The sequence below is a fragment of the Hippocampus guttulatus genome, chromosome 10, assembly GCF_054856545.1.
Source record: "Hippocampus guttulatus isolate MCC_2025c chromosome 10, RoL_Hgut_1.0, whole genome shotgun sequence".
Classification (NCBI taxonomy): domain Eukaryota; kingdom Metazoa; phylum Chordata; class Actinopteri; order Syngnathiformes; family Syngnathidae; genus Hippocampus; species Hippocampus guttulatus.
Window position 1 is genome coordinate 6,724,505 of NC_141270.1, and position 6,944 is coordinate 6,731,448.

General features: G+C 40.4%; 1 long non-coding RNA gene across 4 annotated transcripts in view; it reads right to left on the reverse strand.

The window, feature by feature from the left end:
- Positions 1-6,944, reverse strand: part of LOC147199071 (uncharacterized) — a 51,178-nt gene extending 44,234 nt beyond the window's left edge. For 3 of the 4 annotated variants that reach the window (XR_015102057.1, XR_015102060.1, XR_015102059.1), the window contains exons 1-2: positions 6,717-6,944; positions 1,158-1,215 (exon numbers count right to left, since the gene is read on the reverse strand). This is a non-coding gene — a long non-coding RNA (uncharacterized LOC147199071). The remainder of the gene's footprint in view (positions 1-1,157; positions 1,216-6,716) is intronic. The other variant, XR_015102058.1, reaches the window with a different exon arrangement.

Sequence of the window (6,944 nt, forward strand, 5' to 3'; positions counted from 1 at the left end):
CTCATCCAGCATTGGCATTTTTGTCGTCACCATTGCATCAATTTTACAATTTCTCCGCATACATTGTTGTTAGTTAGTTTGTTTGTTATCAGACGTGTAGGCTACTTATAAAAACAGTAGTTCTATCATTTATACACACACAAAAAAAATCATGTACTGTATTAATTTCTTTTCATGAATTTAGTTCATCGCTATCACATCAAATCAATCAGGTAAGCAGAGCTGTAGTGTGAGCACAAATTAGCACCAACTTCTGATAAGAAGCACATACCCACAACTCCCACGCCAGCAACTCCACTAAACATTTGAGTATGTGTCTTTGACGATGTGCTCAGTGTATGCACCACATGCCCACATCAGTTACATTTCGCAGTAATTTGGCACCTTGGACATGAAGTGCCGTTTCCACGAGTGAAAATGCAATCCAATCTTCATAGGTGTTGACTTCGTAAAATGGTCCCAAAGAGGGTAAAAATTGTGAAGCAGACAACATTGTGTAGCCCCCGCTCTGTCAGAAGGCCCAAGCTCCTTCCCTGGTTGTCATGGTAACACAAACAGAATTGGTATTTGATTGATTGACATTTGACTTGTAATTCATGGACCAAAGAATGTCTCAGTGGACTTTGGGCATAAAGACACTCAAGGATTCACATCCACACATGTATGGAAGTGGCTTCAATATTGAATGGTTCACTTTTTGTTGTTGTTTTTTTGTTTTTTTTGTCTATGCTCTCTTTGTATGTGTTGCAAAGTAGCAGTTAATTAAAGGTTTATAATTACTGATACAAGTGATAGCCCATTTATCATTTACCAGTATGTAACATCTATGCTAATGACCATTAGCCCATATATGGCGTTTCACATGATATGTTAGCATTAAGCTAGTAAGCATCAACAAATAACTTGAAGTACACAGCAACTAGAAAGAGGAAACATCCCTCTGTCAATGCGCATCAACCAGTGGACTTGAGGACAATCGCATGACCTCATCCCAAAAACAAAGAGTCACTTTTTCGGAGTTTTCGGAATTACGCTTCCCACCAAAATGCAACAGCCCTGCCAAATAGAGTTGAGACAGAACCACCTAACCACCTCCTTACGTCATTCGACAGCTAAATTCAGACAAAAGTGGATTTTTTGGGATGATTTTCACTTACCATTTGCGCCTCTTCATTCTGTTTGTCTTCTTCTTCCGTGGACGTGCCTCGCTAAAGCCTGAGCGAGTCGGAAAGAAAAAGAAGCGCAAAGGAATGTTTTAATCACTCCAAGGGAGGCTAGTCATCTTCCCACGCACACACAGCATCAACATCTCTCTCTCTCACACACACACACACACACACGCACACACACACACACACACACACACACGTCTCCCAGAGGTTTGGAGGGCAGAAAGGGGGATGGGATCACAGCTAAAACGGAGGAGAGAATGTCAAGAATGGAGGGAACCCGAAGATGAGAGGAAGAGGAAAGAATGACGCGAATAAGCCGAGCGGTTTGATTTGAGTCATCTCCAACTTCCTCAGATGCACCCCTCCCCTTCCCCCCCTACTTTCGATTTATGACATCTGAGGTTGTGTGCGTGTACATGTGTCATGTGAAAAAAAAAGAAGAAAAGATGCGAGTGTGATGCTACGCGCAAGAGAGGAAACAGACGGCTTCCTTTTTCCCAGGGATCCCAGGAGGCAGGGACTTTTTTTTGTCCATCTCTGGGGATGAAATGAGGGTTTCGGTTCACATGCCATACAGTGGAAGCGTGATGCATGCTGGGAAGCCTCTTCTTTGCATTTCTTAACACTTTAGAAATGGAAGTAATTTACTTGAGGATCCTGGTCCAGGGTGCCATTTATTTTCACTGTAGAATCCTGTGACCCAGGACGGCATGGATGTATCTGTTTTTTTTTTCCAACTCTGTGTATTATTTTGATTGGATTAATGTATTCTTTTGGGGAGAGTTGGCTCTTATCACAAATATCCCGTGAGAGGAGCCATCGCATAATCATAAGATGCTACATTGCACAAGTTAAGTCATGTGGCTAGGAGAGTGTTGTGGACTACTTTTTTTTTCGCAGGGACCGAGAATATTTTCTAGTGTTCTCTGTATTTCAGTAACAGCTAAAAAGAGTAGTGGCTTGATATTCATATTTAAGTTGGTTCTTCACTACACCCGTCATTCAAAACATTCAAATAATCTTTTCCCAGTGAAATGAATAGAAATGCCATCAATTCGTTCCCGCTTCACAACCTCACCAAAAAAAAAAAAAAAAAAAAAAAAAAAGAATGGTTCACTGCCATCCTACTGCGCTCAAATTTTTGGTTGCAAGCAAATGCAAAAAAATTTAAATGGTCTAAATGACAGTCATATCTTGAAAGTCGAGTTACTCGTAACTCAAGGCACCGCTGTATTTTAATAGGATCTTCTGAATGCTCTCCGTCTGTTTCCTGAGATTTTCTGTGCAGTCTGGAAGTGTGTGAACGTCATGAGTCAAGCTCAAAAGCATCTGACTCACCTCCTTCCCATTCTAAACACTTTTAGTCTCCAGGTTACATGGGAACAGGGCCTTTGTGTTTCTAATTAGACCGCACACATCACTTTGCACTGTTGTCCAGCATCTGTGTTGACTTTTGTCATACCTTTGTGTGTGTGTGTGGTCTAATGGGATAGTGTGTGGTTGTGCGTAATAGAGTAGTCATGTGTGTGTTCTGATTCAGACCACCAAGAGTGATCCTCAAAAGGTGTGAAAAGAACTCATAGGAAAATATTCTTTATCCTCTTCAATGAATCATTAATATTACTGTGGCTTACTGAGTCACTGACAGGTGTACCTTTTCTTTGTTTGTGTCTGCAGGACTGTACTATACTGCCACCCGGTGGCCAAGGACGACACACAAGAGGGATCCACAATGAAATAATCATGATGCAAAAACGGTTTGATTCTTTACCTTCTACCCATGTTATGACTGGATGTTTTTATAAAGTAAAATATAGATTGTGATTTTCCTTATTTAAAAAAACAACAGCATTTTTTGTTTGTTTTGGTGGGATTGGAACCGAAACTCTAAAATGGAGTCAGTGAAAGAACAAATACTCTAAAAAAGGCTTTAACAGCAAGAAGACAACAATTGATAGGTATAACTCATACAAGTGCAACTAGTCATACATAAAGGGGTTTATTTGATTTTGGTTGGGAGGTTTAGCTACGCGAGAGGGCAGAAAATGAGTTGCTTTAATTTATAAATGAAATTATTTAATGTATAGTTATAATTCACTATCAATTACATCAATGGAAAGATATGTATTTTTAAGATGTAATTTTCCATTTGTACAGCAGATGGCAGCAGAGCAAACAGCCACGTCAGACTGGGGAAAGGTCAATTCCCTAATTTCCCGCTGAGTGGCGATACAGGACAGCTTTCAAGGCAGCATGTGATTGCCACAAACTGGATTTGAATGGTTTGTGAGCTGTATGGATTTGAATGAGGAAATTAGACCGTAATATTAAAATTTCAAACCTTACATGCATTCACATAGAGAATCAATACCCCTGTAAAGGCTGAGTTTTGGATACCAGTGTGTCTAATGAAGTGGCCTGTGGGTGGGGGGGGGGGGGGGACCTTGCTGGGAGAAAAATTATGAGATGTAACCTTTGTAGATATGTTCGTGCAAATATTCCATGTTAGACCAAACAAACCACCTTTGAAACATGATATACACGTGTGCTAAATGCAAATATTGATGTATAGCCTTCAGCATAATATGTCCTTGCCAGTGCAGCTCTCTCGATATATGTTTGACACGTTCCTCAAAGTGCAATGATATGTCATGAGTCAAAATTGCACATCCATAAGATTGTATCATTGAAATTGTGAAATACGATTGTTAAGAAGTTACTGCTAGAAAGTGCTTGATGATAACCAAGCCAAATAACCAAATATCTGATATCGTTATTTTCACTGTTTGTTTATGATTTTCTTGAAACTATGTGTATATGCTAATTTCTGCTGAAATCCGACACGGTGAGATGCCTCATTTCGTTAGCTTAAACATCAACATCCTGTTCATTTGAATGTGCAAACTTAGCATTGTCAGTGCTAAATGCTATTATGAACAATCTGAACTCAACCAGGAGACAGAGTCGTCTTTTTTGTGTGCGTGTTGTTGTTAAAACTGCTGGTATATGCTAATTCCTGCTAATGCTAATCTCTCCCAATAAGATGATTTAAAGGTATTGAAATCGCCATGCTGCCGTTTCTTTGAGTTCAATATACCTGTATGTGTGTTACGAGTGAGCTCCCACATTAGCTAAAAGACAAGGTTCTATTCATTTGAAAAGGTACAATTAGCATCACTGGTAAATGCTATAGGCTAACATAAGCAAAAACACTCCAAAGCCAGGCAGGGTATATGGGTGCGTATGTCATAATATACACACACACACACACACTGATTTGAATAAGCATAATGGGCATTGTCAGTGCTAAAGGCTACACGCTAAAGCTAACAGTCAGAACCCACCCAGAGGTAAAGGTCAACATTGTGGCTGCAAGACAACTAAATTTGCTGTTGGTGCTAAATGCTACATGATAATGCTAGCATAAGGGAAAGAAGCCAAATCACTGGTTGAACTTTAATAGTATCACGTCGAAAATATTGAAATGTCTTTTCTCCCTGTCCTCAAATTCTGCCTAGCTACAGCTGACAGTTACCCGGGAAATAATAGTGACTTGACTGACAAGTGGCTAGGGTCAAATCATTAGGTACACGCAGAGGAACATAAATTACGCCTCAGACTCAGCAGCATGCCAACATCAAGAGGAAGTTTGAGCCCACCAGATCACACAACCAGGAAACTGCTGTCACACAATGATGCATGCATGAACGCGCGCGCAAACACACACACACACACACACAAAGATGTCAAAGAACAATACCGTTTAAATAAAGCCTGTCTAAATAGAGCATACAAACACACCCAGTTATTGTCTGCGTATCTATGAGACACACACACACACACACACACACACACACGCTACATGAATGGAGCAAAGTGGGACAGGGAAAGGCTTGACAGTCGTGTCATTTTGAAAGTCCCACCTTGCTCACCTTTTGCAGTCCTTTGGAGGATGATGCATTCCATAACAGTAGGAAATGTTAATGTCACATCAGGAAGAGATGAATGAATCAAATAATTCATCACTGTGATCTTAATTACATCCACTATTGACATGTTGTGGGCAGGGGGTGGTTAGCTAGTTTGGGTTGCGTCACATGATGCTGTCGGCTGAGACTTCAACATGAATTCATTTGTGCTTGTGAAAGGAGCAACACGGACAAGCAACCGTTCACATTCGCCGATGGACAATTTAGTGTTCAATGAACTTTACATGAATGTTTTTGGAATGTGATCCTTGTCTGTAATCAACATTCACGGCTTGTTTGTTCAAGTTGTCAAAGAATGGAAGAATTTTTTTTTCTCCAATCCCTGTCACAATATTACACACATCCTGCTTTGCTGAAGGGCAGGAAGCTTCAAAGCTCATCTAACTTGTGGATAAAATTCCTGCTAGGCCTTGGGAGGCTGATATCATCACATTCCTTTGGTGTTTTGACCTACGTAAAACCACCCTGATGGCCTTGAAGTGAATCTTGATCGGGGTTATCAAATGCCACATTGTCCCCTCATCGGAAAAAAAAAAGTTCATCCAAGCAAAGAAAAAAAAAACACTTGAAAGTATCTTTTAAATAGACATATTGATTTGTACAAAAAGTCCTTTAAAGGTCATAGTTTTAGAAAAATTTAAAGGAAAGTTGTTCTATCAATTCAGTCGGATGCAACACCAAAGCTGTACAAAATAAAGACGACACCGTTGTATATTAAAAACATGACTGTGCAATAGGTGAATACATGGTGAAAAGTGCTCAGAAAAAAAAGACCAAAGTTGTCAAATTATGTTGCAATGATTTTTTTTTTTTTGCTCCACAAAATACGTTACTTAAAATATATCCATTCATTTATCTCATTGAGTAATTGGTTACTTTATTAACTGGTTTCCAGAGCACACACGCACAACCAACCAAGCTGAAAATCGCACCTGAGGACGATTTGGAGCCATGAATGTTTTGGGGATGTGGGAGGAAACACTGTTTAACAGAACCCGGAGAAAACCCATGCAGGCACGAGGAGAACGTCCGAACTCCACACAGGAAGGCCGTAGCCTGCAATCAAACCCTGCACCTTCGCACAGTGCTAAACAAATTAGTACTAAAATTTTATAATCCGTTTTTTTCCACTTTCCACCAACGCTTGAACGCAGCATATCTCAAACGTTAACTTCCTGGTCTTGAAGCGTTTTCAAATTTTACACACCCATTCTGCTTGAATTGCGCGTATCCGGTATTACCCATTCACCAAAGCTTCCAACTAGGCGTTTATATGTGGGTGGTAAGAAGTAAATGCTGTAAAAAATAAAAAACCTCCCGGAGTGTCACAAGATTCCACGCGGCATTCGCAGTGACGTCACACTGAGCATGAGAATGGAGTGGAGCAGATCAGCTGTGCTGCCTTCGTATTTCATTGGAAATTGCAGATATGCTGACGTGAAAGTTTCGAACGGAGAACAAGGGAAAAGGAAGGCTGTGCTGTTTCACAAGAACATACACACATTCTTCAAGCACACACTCACTTCCTTTGAATTAATTTCAAAAGTGAACTTACCCAACTTCAGCAGAGGTTGTGGACCCTAAACTTGACTTTGCTTCTTTTTCTAAACGTCACATGCACACACTTTCCTTAAACTTTAGGACTGAGGGATTTAAAAAAACGCAATGTACGTCAAAATAAACAACGCCTAAACCACTTGGATCATTTTCTGCCTGCACAGAGTCTTGCACCCCACGTCCTTCAGCTAGGCGCCATTCACAGTGAGGCAGCTGAAAGATTCGC